This window comes from Monomorium pharaonis, chromosome 5, assembly GCF_013373865.1.
Source record: "Monomorium pharaonis isolate MP-MQ-018 chromosome 5, ASM1337386v2, whole genome shotgun sequence".
Lineage (NCBI taxonomy): Eukaryota > Metazoa > Arthropoda > Insecta > Hymenoptera > Formicidae > Monomorium > Monomorium pharaonis.
Window position 1 is genome coordinate 15,135,199 of NC_050471.1, and position 22,014 is coordinate 15,157,212.

Sequence of the window (22,014 nt, forward strand, 5' to 3'; positions counted from 1 at the left end):
ACGTCGACGCATTAGATTTACATTATTATTATTTATAAAATACATATTATTTTTCTGTCAAAAAATATTTTTTTAGTAGTTCAATATTACAATAACATACCCTGAAAATTTCAAAAAAATTGGTTATATAATAATTTCCTCAAACAAAATTCCAAAAAATCACTCAATTTTCAGCGCGTTACATGACTTGTCCCCCTTAAGTCAGTAATAATAATAAAATACTTTTAATAGTAAAGTCCTTTTTAAAGTCAGTATTTCATAATACTATATTTGTCCTAACCTACAATTTACATTGCAATAGTAAACTGGCGATATATTGAATAATTATTTTATAATAAACTATAATATTTTTATAAAATACTGTTTATTTAACTATATAACTGATGAGATATTTTATCTGTTGACGATTAAATAATTGTAATACTGAAAAATTATTCGAAGATTTTACTTTATTTCATCTTCAAATATAACTTAAGAAAGAATTACTTTTAAAAGAATATCGTACATGTTCTGTTGATGTAGAGTAAGAAGCAATGGATGTTGAAATGCATGAGGAAAATGCAAGTGTGTTCCTGCCTACTAATAACTCGACGTTGAGTGATGACATTCTTATATACGACTCGATAACTTCATCTAGTTGTTCCTTCGGTGAAAGAAGATATACCTATCTTCAAAATCTTATCTTTTTTTTTATTTCACATTTTATTTATGTTGGTCGACTTGTTTCATTGATTATTTAATTTTAGATGGTTTCAAGTTTCCGCAGAATGAATTGTCTGATTTTTTAAATAGTATATTTCATGGTAAACTTTTATTAAAAAACTATGAGTTTACAAAAGAACTAGATTATTATAAATTAAAAGATTATTATAAATTAAAAGATATGATCACAATACGTTAAATTCAAGAAGTTCCATTCAATTACAAGTAAGTTAGCTATGGTCATAAATAAAAGATTGTATATAACTGAATCACAGTGAGTACGTATCATTATACATAAACCATTATAAAATATATGTTGCTATAATTACATACATATATTTTTCATTTTCTGTAATTAGAGTTTTCATATATATCTTTTAAATAAAAACTTTGATTGGTTTCAACGATCAATAGTATTTTTATGTTTTATTGGATGTAACTTTCTGACTATTTTATCAAATATTGTTAATACGTACTTTTATAACAGCTAGTTTGTCTTTATATCATCATATTTTTGTGTCTCATAATATTATATATTATAAATAATGATATACTGTGCCAATTACTTTATCATGCTTTGGATTTCTCATTACCTTAATATAGATAAATTCTTTATGTATATCACTGTATATATAGTAATTTAATCAAATAATTAAAATTTTAAAGTACTACCCACATAGAAATAAAACCTCCAGTAGACGTCTAATGGACATCTGCCATGGAAGTAGAAACTTCCAGTGGACGTTCATTAGACGTCCAATATAGAGCCATTAGAAATCCACAGTTCCGCATTGTGGACGTCCATTAGACCTTCATTAGAGGTCATCAAAGAGGTCTATTAGACGTTGTGTGGATCATTAATAGAGGCTTCACGGAGCCTCGATGGATGACTGACGTTTCGTGGATCATTAGTAGAAGCTTCATGGAGCCTCGATAGATGATTGACAAAATAAAAATTTAAAATAAAAATTTTATTTCTTTTAAATTATTTTTATCAACAGTACATACTAAATTTAGGACAAATTTTTATTAATTAATTAAATTTAAATTATATTATTTTATTTTATTCTTACTTGCCTCTGGTTTTGAACCCGGGACCTTAGGATTACGAACCTTGTACTCTATCCGCTATGCCAATTTGACTCATCGATATGGGTACTTGTTATTGTCTACATATACATATATGTTATAAACTGACGCAATTATATTATTTTTTATAAAAGCAATTAAATTTTGCAAAACATATTAAAAATAAATAGCATTAATTAATTTATTTATTAATTTCATTGTTAAATTTATCTTTTTCCATAACCTTAATAATTAATTTGATGAAAATTGCGATCTATTTAGCATTAATACTTTAAAGCGTTCAAATGGTTAATTAGATAATTTTAACTATATAGATCACATATATTCTAAGAAAAATTGAATAGTACACTTATTATTCTGTTTTTGTATTCAGTACATGATAAATTTAGATTTTGTGCATTTTTTTGTGCGCAGTAATTATTGTAGACAAATTGTTATTTTTGAAAACATTATCTTTATGATAATTTTTTTTTTAATATCAAATGGATCTCTCATTCAGGATGTTATAGTGTTGTCTGATTTCTGAGTCAACTACAACGCGCATGGACGGCTTAAAAATCGGACAGCATTGTAATATCTTTTATGAGATATTAAGCTGATATCATTTAGCTGATATCATAAGGATAACATTTTCAAGAAACTTAAATGAAATTCTTCCATGAGATATCTCAAAGACCTCTCTTAGCAGACGTCTCTGATAAATGTTACCATTTGGACATCATTTCCAAGATATCTAAATGTTTTCTTTAAAAAGTTCTCTTAAAGTTTTCATTCTGACAAGCGTGTTGTCTGGGTTAACTTCTACCATAAAAATAAATGTTCCATACAGCTATGGAAGTTTAATGGATACCTAATGGACGTCTATCTAACTTCCATCATGGAAGTAAATGTTCCATAGAGCTATGAAAGTTTAATGGATTCTTAATGGACGTCTGTCTAACTTCCATCATGGAAATAATGTTCCATAGAGCTATGGAAGTTTAGTGGATCCCTAATAGACGTCCATCTAACTTCCACTATGGAAGAAAACATCCAATGGAGCTATGGATGTTTAATGGATCCCTAATGGATGTCTATCTAACTTCCACCATGGAGGTAAACCCCCAATGGAGCCATGGACGTTTACCGGATCTTTAATGGACGTCTGTCTAACTTCCGCCATGGAGGTAAACCTTCAATGGAGCCATGGAAGTTTACTGGATCCCTAATGGACGTCTAGCTAACTTCCGCCATGGAGGTAAACCTCCAATGGAGCTAAGGAAGTTTACTAGACCTCTAATGGACGTCCATCTGACTTCCACCATGGACATAGACGTCCCATGGATCTATGGAGGTTTAATGGACGTCCATTGGACATCCACTCGATGCCAATTTCTATGTGGGTATAGTAGTTTGATTTTTTTTTGTTTTCGACCTTTAGTTGACTCATTGACTCGTTACTTGGTTGATGTATTTTATATCATGTTCTTTTGTATTATAATTTACTGTGTATTCTTAACATATATCTGATGGTTTATGTTTTTTTTTTTTTACTGACGTTAGACATGTAAATTCTCAATATTTAATTCTCTCCGCTTTTGCTCTCTATATTGTCTCGTTACACTCTTTAAGGCTAATGTTATTAATAAATTTACATCAACTTGTACTTATTGTACTTGTATTTATTGTAGAACATGCTTCATATTTTGTTGGTCCGAAGTTATTAAGTTATGTCGTAATTAAGCATTGTACTTATACCTGAAGAGGATCAAAATCAATGATCAAAACGTCGTATATTTAATAAACGAATTTGCCAGAAAGTCGACTTGACAATATTTATTGATTTATTTTTTAATACTATACTAGCGACAAAAAGTAACTTTATATTTTTAAATATATTTTCCTTTTATTTTTAATAGAATAACCTCAGAAACTTTTATAAATATAAGAGGCTAATTATTGGAGTTTTTTCCAATGGAGCAAGGTTATTTATTTTATGTACTATGCAAACAAGAATGGAGAAGCTGTGAGTGCTAGAGGTTGCTTGTATAATCACTATAAGCGTATATGCAAGCAACTGCGATTAGATAATATTTTGAAAGATGCTCGCAACGAAAATATCACGCTAGTGCAGGCTGACAAAGATATATTAGAAAAAAAGTTTGAAAAATTATATCTCACACAAGTTTCTTGAATGCTTGTTATTGTTTATACAATTAATTTTTTTATTGTAGATATAAATAATGATCTAAATTGCCTGAAAAACCTAGTAAGAAACAGTAATATACAATAACGCAACTTTTTTCTGAATGGGAAAATATATTTGAAAAAAGATCGAAATTATTATCTCAAAAAGAAAGAAAGAAAAAGTAGTTTCTTTGGACAAATATTGTCTGAGTTTTCCATATCTAAGTTTTCCTCTTGGAATAATATTGGTAAATAAATTATTTATAGAAATTCTATACTTATTTAAATAAAAGATGATTAATTTGTTGATTTGAATGGTTTACACTTTTTACATATAATTTTAACTAATAATTTAATATTCTAATCTAATATTCTATTAAAAACTTACTTTATATTGCATTATTAATTAGTAACGCATAATTAAAATAAGATTTTATTAGAGGATGGCGTCGTCATGGCGCCGCGGTGATGTGAAAGGAAGGACTATTGGCAGTTTTTGGAGGGGAGAATTAGGAGTAAGAAGGAGAGAAAAGATTGACAGAGCATCGAGAAGATATTAGTGAATGGTGAGCGGGCAATTGGAGGGAAACAGGAGGATGAAAGGAAATCGGAGAATGAAGAGGAATTGTGAAGGAGAAGCAGTAAGTGAGAAAGCAAGAATGACGAAAAAAATTGGAGGATGAAGGAGATGGAGATGTGTGTATATAGAGACGCCAGTGTAGAAAGAAGAGATCTTAATTAGAGAACCGAGGCCGTAGATGGCAGCAGTGGAGATGGAAATGCGAGTTGGAACACATGCGAGGGATCGATAGGTCGATAGGAGATCGATGGTCGAGTAGAAAACATGTGGGTATTGCAGGCAAGTTATAGTATAACGTGAGAAGAGAAAGTAAGAAAGATAAAGGTATGAGTGGAGAAAGTGAGAATAGAGGAGATCCCGGTAATGTTAAGAGATATAAAGAGGTGCATGAAGGAAGAGATGAGAATGTTGAGCAGAGGGTGCATAATGTTCGGAGAGAAAAGGGAGAGAGGAGGAGATTGGGCAAGAGATAAAGAGGTGGATGTAGACAGAGTAGGAGGAGAGACAGAAGAGAAAAGGTACGACGAGGAGGCGATGATGGAGGAGGATATGGTAAAGAAGAGAAGGGAGGGAAAAGTGCTGGAAGGTTCGGCGGAGATGTACAAAGAGAAAGAGAAGGAAGTAAAGAGGGGTCCAAGTTCAGGAGAGGGAGAGCAGGACAAGTGAGAGAAAGAGAGAGAGAGAGAGGAGGAATGAGAAGATGGAAAAACAGGGACGAAGAGGTGAGTCGGAAGGAGATAAAATGAAGTTGGTAGCCAGAGGAAGGAGAAGGATGGAGGAGGGAAGGTACGACGAGAGGGTAAGGTTAGAGGAGAAGATAGCAAAAAGGAGAAAGAAGAAGAATGTGCTGGAAGATATAGCGGAGGCGTTGGAAAAGAGAGAGAAGAAGAGGAGACGGCTGAATTCAGGAAAAGAAGAGCAAGAGGAGAGGTTGAGAAAGAGAAAGAGAAGGAGCGAGAGAGAAGAAAAAAGTGGAAAGGATAGTGCAAGAAGACGCAGGAGGAGGGAGAAGAGAGTGAAAGGGGACCATTCTAGGAAAAAGAAGAGGACAGAACATGACTGCGATATAGAAGGACAGGAAAAAAGGTGGAAGAGAAGCGAACGGACATGAGGAGGATGGATAGAGAAAACTTGGAACCGGAGAAGAGAGCAGGGAGATGGTGTGAAGAAAGGGAAGAGACAAGGAAGAAGAAGAGGGAGAGAAGCATTATTTGGATAGGAGTTGAAGGAGAGGACCAAGAGGCGAGAAGAGAAGGGATAAAGGGTATTATTGAGAGAGAACTAGGAAGGGAGTGAAGATAAAGAGGATAGAAGAGAGAAGGGGGAGGCTGAGAGAGAGGTGATATTAAAAGAAATGAAGGAGATAGGCGACAGAGATTTTAGCGAGAGGAACGGAGATAAGAGATGGGGGATTGGAGAGGACGAGGACCTATCAGTGAAGGAAAGGAGGATAAGTGAAGAATGGTAGAGGTGGAGAGGAGCGAAAGAGCAAAGGAACAGAGAGTGGTTTTTAATAACGGTGAGATATGGGTAAGAGGGAAAGAGGTGGATCTATGTCGAGGGGTAGAAGAGAGGAGGAGAGTCCAGGAGAAGAGGAGAAGGAGCAAGGGTAATAGGAAGGAGGGGGAAAAGAAAGTGCGAGGGAGTAAGAAAGGGGAGTTAGAGGGAACGCGAAGGGGGAGGGTGGAGAGTTGTAAGGTCGCACAATGGTCACGGCGTGAGAAGTGATAAATAATTTCTTGTATGAGTTGAAATTGGCCTAATATTGCCTCAAAAATTTTAAAATATAGTCAAAAACTTAAAAATTCTGAAGTTAAACAATTTTTACTACAAAATAAAGCCTTAATTGATAAAGGTATACATATATTTCATACAAAACATTTTTATATTAATTGAATAAAAATTTTTTTTCAATGTCACACGTAATTTTTATTCCTCGACTTTTGATAAAAAATATATAATTGATTCATACGTGTATACGTTATAAATCATCAAAATAATGTAATAGCATTATTTTTAATACCATTATGTATTAAAATAACTAAAGTATTAAAAGTTGGTGATAGAGATGCACATTTTACTGAAAGCGATGTATCAGAGTGTTTTCTACTTCATATAAAGATAAGAATTACTATATAAGTAAAAAATTTTTTATGAAATTTGTTCAACTTGAAATATAAATCTTAAGAAATTAATTATACTAAAATATATTTATTTATATTTTGTTTTACTGCATTTTTATAATACAAAATATTTTTTTCAATTTTAAGTTATAGGATCCAGAAAACTTAGAAACTGAAAAATCAGCACTTGAAAATTGGTTGCATAATTTAGATCAACCTATTCCTCTATATGTAGTCATCAGCGAAAAGTTGGAAAACACTCACCAAGCATATGTTGTTTTTAATAAGTATAATTACGCTTATGATGATGCTTAAAAGCTGTAGAAGCATGCTTAAAATGTTTGGTAACTTTAAAATGTGAACCTTATGTCACAGATTATACAATATGGAGTTTTCTTGAAAAAGTAACATATAATTTTACTTTAAAAAAACAAATTTATTACAACTAAATTTTTAGTTGAATTAAATAAATTACTAATGTAAACATAAATAAAACGTTATTAATAATGTATATACATCTTTATATTGCTTGGTTAACAATTTGCGTTTTTCATACGCATATTTTTAAACATATCAATGAGTTGTACATCGCCTAACGGTCTGCATCGGATTTTAGTGATGGAAATAATTTTTCTATTAAATTTAATTTTCTTTGCTTTATTTTAAACTGCGCGCTGACAGGATTCGTCAGACTTAAGACACAAGGCCTGTTCTTTTTAGCTGCACTGGTGCAACAAGTTAAAGTAAGATAAATATATTTTTTCTCGTTCTAACTTACTGCACCAGTGCAGCAGTGCACCGAAAAAGAACAGACCAACAGTTACTAACAAGGGAACCTCGCGAACTCGAAAATTCTGATTTTAATAAAACTTGGCATAAATGTAGAGGGGGTAAATACATGAATTTAGAAATTTATCGTAGCTGCCCATAAACGGTTTAAAGGGGTGAAACCACCCTTCAAAGATTGAGACATTTTTCGTTTTCTCGATATATCTCGTAAACTAAACAAAATATTAAAAAATGTTTTATACAAAAGTTTTACAATAAAAGTACTTCTATCTAACTACAGTAATTAAATTAAAAAAAAATTTTTTTTAAACAATTGTTTTTTAATTTAAAAAAAATTTTTTTTTTTTTTCAAAATTTTATTAATGTAGTTAGATAGAGATATTGTTACCATAAAACTTTTGTATAAAACATTTTTTGATATCTCTAATACTTTTCGAGATATATCGGAAAAAGCAAAAATCTGCTCTACGTTATGCACTGAAAAAAGCATGAGAGAATGCGATAGCACCGCGACGGGGAGCGTTAAAAAATATTTTAAAGAAATTTTTTATTAAGGTTTATTTATGATATTGAATATAATATAAGATACTAAAAATATAATAAAATAAAGTAATATAAAATAATAATATTTTGTATAATATAATAATATGTAATAATATAATATAATAATGTCGCACGTGAATGCATGCTGATGTGAGTGAGAGAGGAAGAGTAAATAATATTAATATAATATAGTAATATAATAATATAATATATAATATAAAATATTTATATCCAGACTTCTTGGTCCGGATCCATTAGCGGTGACATGCCAGAGAGTCGACGCAGATCGACGACATCTGCCAATCCAAATCGGCCATATGATTTGTCAATTAAGGCATTATTTCGCTCTCTGTCGATCTTGCAAAAGTATCGCGTTCAAAATCTTTTTCTTATATTAATAAATCCATGTATGTGGATGTTATAGAGATATATCCATGTCTAGATACAAAATTAACATATTTTAGTGTGACATTATACATTGAACAACAATATACTTTAATACCTTAACCGAGATTCGAACCCGGATCTCTCCCACACAGCACACTTTATCCTAGGGATATCCCTAGGATGTCATTTTGAGATATCGCAATATCGTTGGATATCCGTGGACCGTCTGCGATATCCTAGGGATATCCAAGGGATGCACAAATGTCCACCGATTTGACATCCTGTAGATATCTCAAATGATATCCAGAGGATGTCCAAGGGATTTCCTGAGATATCGTAATATACCCTAGTGAAAAAATTTGTCAGAATTAAAAAAATTTTTTTCAGGATTTCTGATAAATGTTTCGATTTTTTATAATTGAAACGTTTCTCAGAAAAACTTTAAATATACAAAATTTTGATTAATTTAAAAAATTTTTGAATATTTCTAAGTATTTTTGAGAGTTTCTAAGAATTGAAAAAAACTTGAACAAAAAATAAAAAATTCTAATTATTTTTACGGCAATTTTGTAAGAGAAAGAAGACTATAATATAACATGTTTCAGCCAAGCCACAGTCGTACCTCTTAAAGCATGTTTAATAGTTTAATATCTCTATACCTGAAAAAACGGTCACCCATCCAAGTGTCAACCCTCGCCGATGTCGCTTGACTTCGAAGACCGTACGCATTCTAACGCTTCGTGGTGATCCATAAACACTTCCTGTTTATGGATTCATATTTGTTATAGATCATTACAATAGATGTTGTCAGAAGGATAAAACATGTATGGTTAACTTATATTTTTATAAATAAATATGAAGTTTTACAATTTTTTTTACTTTTTTTACTATTTTTATATATGCGCGCAAAATAGTATGTTGACTAACTTATTAAAAAATCTGTTTTTGCACTGTTTGTATAAAATAAAAAAATTTTTTTAATGTCATTTTTTATAATTTTTTAGTATATGTGGCATATTATTAATATGCCACATTGTTTCCATAAGTGTATTTTCTTTATGTTCTGACGTTTTAATCTACGTTTCTTAAAGATTTAATTTACACTTCTGTCACTCTTTTGTTACATTATAATTAACTTTCCCTTTACACTTGATTTATGCTCCATTAATTGTAGAGATAAAAAAGATATGATGGGATATTATTTGGATGTAATAGGATATCGTAAGATATTAATGAATATCTTACAATATCTTATAATATTTTAAGATATTTTTGGGGGATATCGAAATATATTAATAAGATATCATATGATATCTTAAGATATTTTACGATGTTTTAAGATATTTTTGTAGGATATCCCGGGAGCTACTCATTGAGATATCCGTGGGATCGCCTTCGTCTGTTTGGGATAATTTGGGATATCCTCAGGATAAAGTGTGCTGTGTGGGCTCATCATTCCGTGCGAGCATCCTAGCCAATTCGACTACCTATCGAGGCATATGATATTATTCTTCGCAATATAATATATAATTCTTCGTAATATAAATCGCAATAATAAAATAAAGCTATGAAAACTAAATTTAATAGAAAAATTATTTCCATCACTAAGATCCGATGCAGACCGTTAGGTGATTTACAACTCATTAATATGTTTAACGGTCGGTTAGAATTAATGTACTAATATTGTCATATTTTTAAATTTATTATTTATACGTGCATATAAACTTTAATAATTTGTTGTAGAATAGAAATTTAAATTGGTATAATAACCCGATTCTTTTAGTTTCTTTATTTTATAAACAATGAAATACATAATTTTTTTATTGCTTTTTTTAGATATGCATACTGTAAATTTATGTAATTTTTAAATAAAAACGTGGTCACCCATTTTTATCATCATCAATTACAATAAAATAGTGTTATTCGTATTGCGCGTAATTAGATACATTAACTATTTCGAACAAAATTAAATTAATTTCTATGAAACATAAAACGGTTGGTTAACTATAGATTTTTCGGCTATTATAAATCATATTTTAACGTACATTTTATCACTGTATGGCGATCCAATTCTTCCTCGAAATATATAAGTTCAGAAAGTCATTACTTGCATGAACGATTTTGTTCGGAATATATATTTGCCATCATTAAAAGATAACATTAGTTTTAGAAGGAAATAAAATTTCTGAATCGTCGATACAAAAAATAACTGCTTTGAAATACATAGTAATGTATTTCAATATGTTGAAACTGAGGCAAAAAGATTTTCTGTGTTAAAAAAAGAAAATTTATAGATTTTGACGAATTTACAATAGGAAATACATTCATTGAAAAGTTGATTGGAAATCAAATGCTTTTTGTTCCGCAAAATGTGACTGCAATAAGAGTTCCATTATCAAAAACATTGATGTTATTTCTGGAAATTCCTAAAGTATTTGACGAAATAATACAATATATTGATAAACTAAGTAAAGAGTCAAAAATTGTTACTAATATTATACAAGCCGACTTGTGATTAACGAAGTACAAAAAACAATCCAGTGATATTATTCTTCCACTGTATATGTTTTTTGACGGAATAGAAATAGGAAACCCATTGGGTAGTCACGCGGGGATTAACAAATTTGGAACCGTTCAATAGCTTGCCTTCCACCTTATATTTTATCTCGGCTGAATAGTATAATTTTTACATGGCTTATACGTATTGAAGATAAAAAAATGTGGCAATAACAATGTTTTTTAAACTTATTAAAAAATTTAATTATTTGAGAAATAGAGGCAGTGTTATAAATGTAAATGGTTGTATACAAAAGGTTAAATTTAAAGTTGGTTCTAATTCTAGAATAATCTAGCTAGATTTAAATAATATATTTGATTTTATTGATTCCTTTAAAACTAATTATTTCCATAGAATATGTAAAGTTACATTATAAGAATCGTGGAGCATGTGTGTAAAAGATAAATCGAAAATAAAAAGTAAAAGTAATTATGATGAAGATGCGAAAAACACATTAATGTATTATGTACTGGTATATTCCACGCAATCGTGTATATTCCACAAAGTACGAGATTTCCATATTACAGAAAATGTCACCATTGACATGATGCATATTTTAGAAGGAATATGCATGTATGATTTACAATTAATAATATACAATTATATTTTCATTAAAGAATATATTTCTTTACAAGAATTGAATGGCAGAATTAAAAATATTCAATTTGAGAACCATTTGAGAAATCCAATAAACTATCAGATATACTAATGCATCGTATTAAAAACAAGCTTAATCTGAAAATGTCTGCGGCAGAAATACTCGGCTTTTTCAATATTTTTGTTTAATTATAGCAAATTTAATATCACAAAATAATAAATATTGGTAGCTATATTTCACAAATATTTGTGAAAAATAATCGATATCTTAACATCACCTCGAATAATTCGTGAAGAGATATATGTGATCTCAATACTTCTTTACACTCGCGGAGTAACAGTTGTCTGTCTTTGGGGCAGCCTCCTCCGTCTCTGCTATGAAACAGGCTTGTTCGCGTCCGGATAATGACCAAAAAGTTGTAGGTAACGATACTATAAATTCAATTGACCTATATATTGTAAACCGATAGCTATTCTTCCGTTCTGGTCTCTTTTGAATTAGGCGCGTTACAGTTCAGCGAGTAACCGGCCAATGAGGACTGGCGTAGGTTTGCCGCGTGCGCATTGGCGGACTGTGAGAAGGTGCATGAAAAGGGGGCTTAAGGAGGGAGGAGAGCGGAGGGAGAGCACTTCTTCTTGGAGACGGCACGTACTATCGGATCAAAGACAAATACAGTGATATATACGCAAAGCGGTCATATCATTACCCCGCAATTGCCAAAGCATCCCGTCCTGCCCGTTTACAGTTCAGAAGTGGGATATCGCTTTCTTTTGCGATTCGAATCCTTGCAACAAAGGTTTGCATCAACCGGTGGTGCCGATCATAATACGATAGTCTTGCCGCATGGTAACAGCGCGAGGCTCGTTTCTTTTTTCTTTCGCCAGCGAGTGTACTGGTCATTTTACCCGCATGGTCGTGTCGACTTGTTAACGGTCACAGTGCAAATTTTATTGCGTTGAGCTGGTGCAAAATGGATCACCGACGTCAATTAGACGATCTTTCTGAAGAGGCGTTAATTGAGGAAGTAATTAGCTACGACCTCAACCCCCCCTCCCCCGACCACAGCAAGAGCAAAATGATTGATATGATCATGGCGCACTTAGAGCGTCACGGACCACAACGAGATTTTTTATCAGCTCAACCGATGGAGGCCACAGACGTCGCCGACTCTCCTGAATCAGCGGCCAACTCAGATATACATTCGTGTGCTTCAAATCAAGAAAACGAACAGAGCCCAGATGAGAATAATGCGATTAACAATAATAATATTGAACGCTTTTGTGCATTAATGGCAGAACAAATGGAAAAGCAGGACCGAATCTTGCAATCGATGCTTTCCATACTGTCATTGAATAATAGAACTATTTCAACGGAACCGACCGTTTCAGTCCACAGAAGGGCAATCGAAGGATTTCCATTTAACAAAAATCTCTCAAATCCTCCCGCTGCTATGTATAATACACAAGAACGTTATCGTCAACTTGAAGAAAATTCAAATTTTGCACAATGCGTTCAGGTAAATTCAGGACAAGCTGTCAAATTTTTAGCATCACAAATACCTCAGTTTGCAGGAACGGAAGAGGAAAATGTGGAAATCTGGGTCGCAAAAATAGAATCTATAGCAGCGGTGCATGGACTCTCTTCAGTGATTATGCTGGCAGCAGCAACGTTGAAGTTAACCAAAGGAGCCCGTAGATGGTTTGATATGGAACCGGGACCTGTTAATTACTCATGGATCAATTTTAAGACGGGTATAATTCAACGCTACAAAAGATAAATTCTGTTTAGCACAGTTATGCAGAAGGCGGAAGCACGCAAATGGATCTTTAGCAAAGAGAGTTTCCAAGATTACGCTATGAACAAATTAGCAATACTCCAATGCCTGAATCTTCCAGAAGAGGATATCATTCAGTGTCTTATAAGCGGAATAAACCACATGGCCATCAGATCTACCGCTGCTTCACTCAACATATTAACAGTAAACGAATTTATGATTCGAATGCACCACATTGCTGATTCGTGCAATAATTTATTAAAAAAGCCGCCTTTTGTCAAACAAGAAGCGGAGAAAGCCAAGAATGTAACCGATACTTCACCCAGTCAAGACGGAAAGAAAGCGGAAAATTTATTCTGCGTTTATTGTCGTCACAAGGGACACACTCGGGACAACTGCGACAAGTTGAAGCATAGAGAACAACCACAACGGAAAAATTTAGCCCTCCCTCCTCCAATATCACCAGTAGCTGTCGTCGAGGAGCAATTAACCGCTATTTCAGAGGACGTCGCTTTTGTAAATAGCGATAAAGAGATTGTGACAGACTCAGCACTGCTTAACGTTAATTCCCTAAATGGGATAAATTGTAAGTTACATATTCTTTTAGATACAGGAAGTCCTATTTCATTTATAAATGCTAGCACTTTCAAAGATTATTTTAATATACCAAATCAGTTTCTTACAGATACAAAGCATTCTTACAGAACTGTTAGTAGCCAGTCAATTCCTATTCGCGGCTCTTTTATTTCTGATATAAGCTTTGTAGAATTGCCTGATTTTAAAGCTCCCATTACGCTACATGTGTTACCCAATAATTTATTTACCGCCAACCTTATAATTGGACGAGACTTTTTCGACCATAATAATATTAATATACTTCTACGTTCTGCAAAGAAAAACAATGAAAGATTAAAATTATTTGCTGAAATTGCTTCTATAGATACTTACGAAAATACGTCGAATCTTTCAGAAAACTTTAACAATCTAGCAGTAGAAATTATTACCGACACTGATTCAAACTCTAAAAACCAACTTATTTCTCTTCTACAGGAAATTAATAATGCAAACATGCCGCCGTGCGAGGATGATTACTATGTTAAGATCGCACTCAAAGACGAAAAGGAATTTTCATATGCTCCCAGACGGCTAGCTTACTCAGAACGTTTGCAAATAAGAGATATTACAGATGATTTATTAAAAAGAGGGATAATAAAGGTCAGTACTTCCCCATATTGTTCCCTTATTGTGCCAGTTCGCAAGAAAAATGGTTCTCTTCGTCTCTGCGTCGATCTACGCACGCTTAATAATAAGGTAATCAAACAGAGATACCCATTTCCATTAATAGAAGACTACTTGTCACGTTTGAGTAATAAAACAATATTTACTCTTTTGGATTTAAAAGATGGGTTTCATAACATTAAAATTCACGTCGATTTTACTAAATACTTTGCCTTTGCCACACCTGACGGGCGGTTTGAATTTCTGCGGCTTCCATTCGGGTTCTGCGAGGCCCCCGCAGAGTTCCAAAAAAGGCTTGTACATATTTTCCAACCTCTAATTAGGAGAGATAAGGTGTTAATATACATAGACGATATTCTTATTCCATCAGCCTCCGTACAAGAAAACTTAGATACACTCAAAGAAGTATTAATATTACTCAAGCGTTACAATTTAGAATTAAATGTTGGTAAATGCAAATTTTTGAAAACCAAACTTGAATATTTAGGCTACATTCTATCACCAAATTCTATCACCTTAAGTCCAAGACATGTCGAAGCGGTCAATAAATTTCCTATTCCCAAAAAGATAGTCGAAGTGCAAAGATTTCTTGGTTTGACTAACTATTTCCGAAAGTTTATTCTTAATTACTCACAGAAAGCCAAGCCTTTACAGAGTCTACTTCGTAAATCTACAAAATTTGTGTTTGATGATGAATGCCTAGACGCTTTTAATACTCTTAAGCAAGAATTAGCATCATTTCCAGTTCTAGCATTGTACGATCCTAGTTTACAATCAGAGTTGCATACTGATGCATGCTCCTTGCGGGCATTCTTTTACAAAAACAAGCTTCCAATAAATGGGCACCAATCGCCTACTTTAGCCAAGCTACAAATAAGGCAGAAGCTAACTACCATAGCTATGAATTGGAAATGTTAGCTGTAGTTAAGTCTATCAAAAGATTCCATATTTATCTTTATGGGCTAGAGTTCACCGTAGTAACAGACTGCAATGCCGTAGTATTCGCAGTAAACAAGACTAATCTGAACCCAAGAATCGCTAGATGGATCCTTGAACTTCAAAATTATTCTTTTAAAATGATACATAGGGAGGGTCATCGTCTAGCACATGTTGATGCCTTAAGCAGAGTGGCCTGCATGGCTGATGCTCTACCACTCGAAAAACAACTACAACATCGACAAGTCTTGGACCCAAAACTTAGAACCTTAGCACAAGAATTGCAAACTTCTGACAATGAGAAATTTACATTAGTGGACGGTTTGATTTTCAAAAAAGATAATGACAGACCTAGATTCGTTGTCCCAGATTCGTTGGTGACTAATATTATTAGAACTTATCACGATGAAATGGCTCACTGCGGCATTGATAAAACGATATACGGAATCCGTTCCAATTATTGGTTTGCCAATATGTTTAAGAGAGTAAAAGATTATATTTCCAACTGTGTCACATGTCTAATAAATAATGTTACAGTAAACTCTCGTGAAGGTGACATGCAATTAACAGACCCACCAATCAAACCTCTCGAAATCATCCACATGGATCATTTTGGTCCTCTTATAAAATCCAAAGAAGGCTTCAGACATATCTTAGTGGTTACTGATGCCTTCTCACGATTCTCGTGGCTCTTTCCGGTCAAAGCAACCACTTCTTGTAAAGTTGTAAAAAACCTAACAGGACTATTTCGTGATTTTGGAAACCCTTCCAGAATAGTATCAGATAGAGGATTTGCATTCACCTCCAGGAAATTTGCTGACTTTATAGAAAAGAATAAAATCGTACACCATCGAGTAGCAGTAGCAGCCCCCTAGGCTAATGGACTCGTGGAGAGAGTCAATAAATTTTTAAAATCTAGCTTACGCAAAATTGTAGATGACTTGCAGTCATGGAGCGAGCATCTTAATATTCTCCAATATGTGATGAATAATACTTTGCATACCTCATTAGGCACAACTCCATCGAAAATGCTTTTAGGATACGATTTACAAAATCAATCGGATACCGAACTAATTAATTTTCTGAATAAATTAGCTCAGGTTACTCTTAATTTTGAAGAAACTCGTGAGAAATATTGCTTTCGATATCACGAATAAGATTAAATCTTATAACAAAGATTATTATGATAGAAGACACAAAAAACCTACACAGTTTAAAACTGGAGATAGAATCTTAATTAGAGACTCAGCTCTCAAAGCCGGGAAAGATGGCAAACTAAAATCACCCTATAAGGGTCCCTTCGTAGTCGATAAGATACTCAATAAGAATAGATACGTAATTAAAAGTATTACTGATTGTAATAGTTCACCCAAAGGTTACAACTCCATCCTGTCGCCGGACAGGATGAAATTGTGGATTAAGCCACTTCCCGACACCTAGAGTAAATTAATATAAGCTTACATATATTTAAATCGTATAGTTTCTTTGTTCATCTAATCTAGTAATAAGTATCACATCGTTAGTATATAAGTTATATAGTTATCACTATATTTTTGTTTTATGATGCTCCAACTCAATGTTTATATCAATGTACAATTATAATTTGTGCGCTTAATTTAGATCTCATTTAAATTGTTATATTGTATGTTTACTTTTTTAGAAAATAATTTGTTTCGAGCTTTAATTAATGTAAATCATTCGAGACGAATGAGAAGTCAGGACGGCCGAGCTGTAAACCGATAGCTATTCTTTCGTTCTGGTCCCTTTTGAATTAGGCGCGTTACAGTTCAGCGAGTAACCGGCCAATGAGGACTGGCGTAGGTTTGCCGCATGCGCATTGGCGGACTGTGAGAAGGTGCATGAAAAGGGGGCTTAAGAAGGGAGGAGAGCGGGGGGAGAGCACTTCTTCTTGGAGACGGCACGTGTACTATCGGATCAAAGACAAACACAGTGATATATACGCAAAGCGGTCATATCATTACCCCGCAATTGCCAAAGCATCCCGTCCTGCTCGTTTACAATATATATACACACTGGCGCAAAAAAAAACGAAACAAAATTTTTGGCCAATTTTTAGGCCATCTTCAAAGTGATGCAACTTTGCGAAAAATCATCTAAATTACATGTACTTTTTTTTAAATTAAAGGGCAAAGACTCTACTTTGAGAATCCCTACGCGAAAGTTTGATTTGTTAAGTGCGAACCTTTTGCACTGCATGAAAACCAAACATGTTTTTTTTTTTATTGAAAAAAGTAAAAGTTTGTTATCATTTTGCACAAGTTTCTCGTTAAAATCATGCTAATATTAATTCAGATTCTTAAAGTTTATTCTTTTCTAAGCAATTTAAAAAAAAACATGTCGATACGATATTTTTTGTTGATTGCACGCGAGTTTGAAATTTGCACTGCATTTTAAAGTATTTTAGCGAATAATTACGGTATCTTTTAAATATCATGAATTTTGAGTATCAATATGATATTGCACATTGATTTTATTCGTGTTTAACTCAATCATACCACTGTCATCAAAGTAACCCGATGTGCACCACGTGGAGAATAACGATCGGATTTTGTACATCATGTGGCCCTGAAAAACCAATTTTTTAAAATAAAATTTGAACTTTTATTTTTTATGTATGAGTATGTGTATATGTGTACGTTTACGTGTATGTGTGGGTTTATGAGTATAAATGAATGTGATCTTCTGTTGACTTCAGTGAAATTGATGCGTCAGCTATCTGTTATATTCAGATCAGTAAGTACAAATTTCCACCGATGAATTTCAGAGCCATATGATGTATAAAATCCGACCGTCATTCTCCAAAAAAAAAATATGAAAAAATATCTAAGGAGATGTGTTTAATAGTTCTGTTAGAATCTATCGTAATTAATTAATAATGTATTAACGATAGAAGAAACTCTAAGTTCTCTATCGTATAATTACGAAAGAAAACGCTTTGTTGTTAACCATACTGATGATAGTTGACATTAACATTGATCTCCAAGTATAATTACAATAGAAATCGCGTCGCATAATTTATCACGAAATCGTTAGATCAGGCATGAATACTTTTCTATTGTGTTACGAAGAGTGTTATATTATGGATAAATATTTCGTGCATTTTGTAATTTTCTAATAAAGTACTTACGAAAAGAGAATGTATACAGAATCAATCGTGACAGACAATTTGTTAATTTACCATTGTGTGAAAAAAAAAGAGACGGCGAATGAATTTGATGCGACAAATACTATAATACACTAACAAGAAGAAACTATCAACCGCAAATTCACGGTTGTCCTTTGTCAATGTAGAATTTGTAAGTATGATAAAACGCAAAATATTACAAGAAACAAAACTATACCTGTGGATGTTTCGAGGAAACGCTATCGTTTCCGCACCACCGAAATACATAGCTTGGCGCGTTTTTTTTTAGTAGTTTCCCCAGTAGGCCTAATCCACTTTCGCTATTTTAGTTTAATAATTATTCAAAATGCTTCCCCCGTGCATTTAAGAAAATATACTTTCCTAACAGAAACGAGAGAACGATAGACAATGATATCACTTCTTGAAATTCTTTTTTTTTTATTCAGACAAGTAATGGATTATGAAAGAGAAATCAATTAGATTCTCGTATTTTTTTTTGGTATCTATTCTAAATCAATCAGTAAAAATCTGTCGTAATTAATAATGTAATTAAAGATAAAAGAAATTCCGAGTTCCCTATCGTTATGAAAGAAAAACTCTTCGTTATATTAATAATATTTGATGTTGAACATCTCTAAGCATAATTGTCGTAGAAGGCATAATCTATTGTGAAATCGTTACATTAAGAAATATTTTTCTATCGTGTTATGAACAATGAGTGTAACATATTATATGGATATATCGTGCATTTTATAATTTTATAATTAAATATTTACGAAATGAGAATGTATGAAGAATTAATCGTGATAAACCTTCGTTAACTTAACATTCCATGGAAAAAAAACAATAAGAAACGATGAGAGAATTTGATGCGGCAAATATTATAATACACTTATAAAAGAAAATTATCACTTTAAGAATCAATCGTGAATTTATGGTAATTTTTTATTAATGTTTTCATCAAGGATTTAACAGTACGACACAATTCGATAAGAAACAAAGTTAGAATTGTATGATACTGTAAATAAGATATTTAAGAAAAAGAAAGAATCTTTCGTCGATGTACGAAAAACTTTTATTAATTTACTTATTCACAATTACGATAGAAATTAGATTATTTGTAGATTCCATAAGTATCTATCGCTTTCGCTCTTTCGACTTTCTTAATCACAGCAGTTTATTACGGTTTCACTTTGTCATATCTTTGCTAACTCCTAATTTGTCAAGTATTCGCGAATGTGCATAGCTGCCATCGCCACGAGTGTTGGCGCAGTGCGGTGAGACGCGAGGGCGGCGAAGCACAGGCAGCAGCACCGCTTCTCCTTCTTTCCCCCGCCACCGGCAGCCAATGCTCGACACAGTGGGCCGCGCTACAGCTCGAGCGTCTCGGCTCTTCACACGGCGCGCTCTCATTCGTACAATTTGAAAAATTTATATCTCGATTATTGATAGACCTAACCCAAGACAATATTGGACTTTTATGTTCATCTCGATCCCGTCTATCTTTCCATTACGGGATGGCTTCCGATTACATTACACCCTGTATATATATGACATATGATAAATCCAAAAGGTCCGATGAATCAAGTCGTGCAATACAGTTAAAAATGTAAATAATTTATATATAAATGTATATACTTTTGCTGCTTTCCATTTACACGAAAACTCAGATAATTATTCTCACTTGTGACGTCATAACTCAGTTGAATGCACATTCCTTTTGCATTCTCACAAGTGAGATAGAACTGAGTTTATATACCCACAATCTGAGTGATTTCAAGACCTTGTGCTTTACTGAGTCTCGCGTACTCACATTATAGTTACTGAGCGTATTCTCACTTACGCGTCACTTACGCTATTTTATTTCCTTTTAATCACTGAGTAATGATGTCACTATATGAGTATAAAATACTCACATTACTGAGTGACTGTCTCACTTTCAAATAAATGGAAAGCAGCATTTGTGTATATAGTTTTCTGAGTGAGTCCCAGATGCGCACGGTAATAAACGGACACAGCAAGCTGAGTGAAACGGACACAGACCAAACGGACACAGTAATAAACGGACACAGTGCGAAATGGACACAGTAACAAACGGACACAGTGCGAAACGGACACAGTGCGAAACGGACACAGTAACAAACGGACACAGACCAAATGCGCACAGAGCGAAACAGACACAGTGCGAAACAGACACAGACCAAATGCGCACACTGTACATGCGTACGGACCAAATGCATACACGGAAAGTCGCAAACCCATGTGATGCAGTGAATGCTTTGCACGCACGCACGCACACACACACACACACACACACACACACACACACACACACACACACACGGCGGGGGGTGCAAGGGGGGCCTTCGGCCCCCCTCCCGCACCCACCCCGTCCAAGTCGCTAACCTACGTGGACTTTACTTTGCTTGCAATGTACATGGATTGCATTTGGTCCGTGCGCACGTGCAGTGTGCGCATGTGCAGTGTGCGCATTTGTTCCGTGTGCATTTGGTCCGTGCGCATTTGGTCTGTGTCCGTTTCGCACTGTGTCCGTTACGCTCTGTGCGCATTTGGTCTGTGTCCGTTTGTTACTGTGTCCGTTTCGCACTGTGTCCGTTTCGCTCTGTGCGCATTTGGTCTGTGCCCGTTTGTTACTGTTTCCGTTTGTTACTGTGTCCGTTTGGTCTGTGTCCGTTTGTTACTGTGTTCGTTTCACTCAGCCTGCTGTGTCCGTTTATTACTGTGCGCATCTGGGACGCTCCCAGTTTTCTTGTATTAATCCTCGCGATTCTCGTCTTGCATAAAAACTGTACATACAGTTTAAGGTTGGTTTTCTTTTTATTTGCTTTTTTGTTTTATTAAATTAATAATATTAAAATAAATTTTGTATTGCATAGACTAAAACCTAAAAAATAAGATGCATAACATTTGGTTGTACATTAGGATATACAAACAATCCCGAAAAGGTACATTTTTTCCGTGTACCCAAAAATAAAATTGAAGAATGGCAGAAAGTATCAAAAAGAACAGATACAATTTAAAATTTTTCACATTGCTTTTGTGAAAAACATTTTGCAAAAGGTGACATTATTTGGAAGAAAACATTATACAACAAAGACGGCGAAATTATTTAAGAGCCCCTATAACCATTTCTGCTGTGACAAATGTTGGCAACAGATTCTGTTGCCAAAAAGGCGACAAATGAGAAACATATCTTGTCATTGCAAACACTATTAGCAGATATTCAGCAAATATTTAGCAACGTCTGTTATCAGAATACATGACAAAATAATAATCAACTGCGAGCAGATTTATTGAAAGTATTGATAACAGATTGACGACAAACACCAAAGTGCAAACAATGTCAGCAAATTGCTTGTAGAAAT

The 22,014-nt window shown here is 33.6% G+C and overlaps 1 protein-coding gene across 2 annotated transcripts in view; it reads right to left on the reverse strand.

Annotated features, from left to right (window-relative positions):
- LOC105839730 (intraflagellar transport protein 81 homolog) overlaps window positions 1–22,014 on the reverse strand; it is a 145,206-nt gene that overhangs the window by 32,908 nt on the left and 90,284 nt on the right. The gene's annotated exons all lie outside the window — the stretch shown is intronic.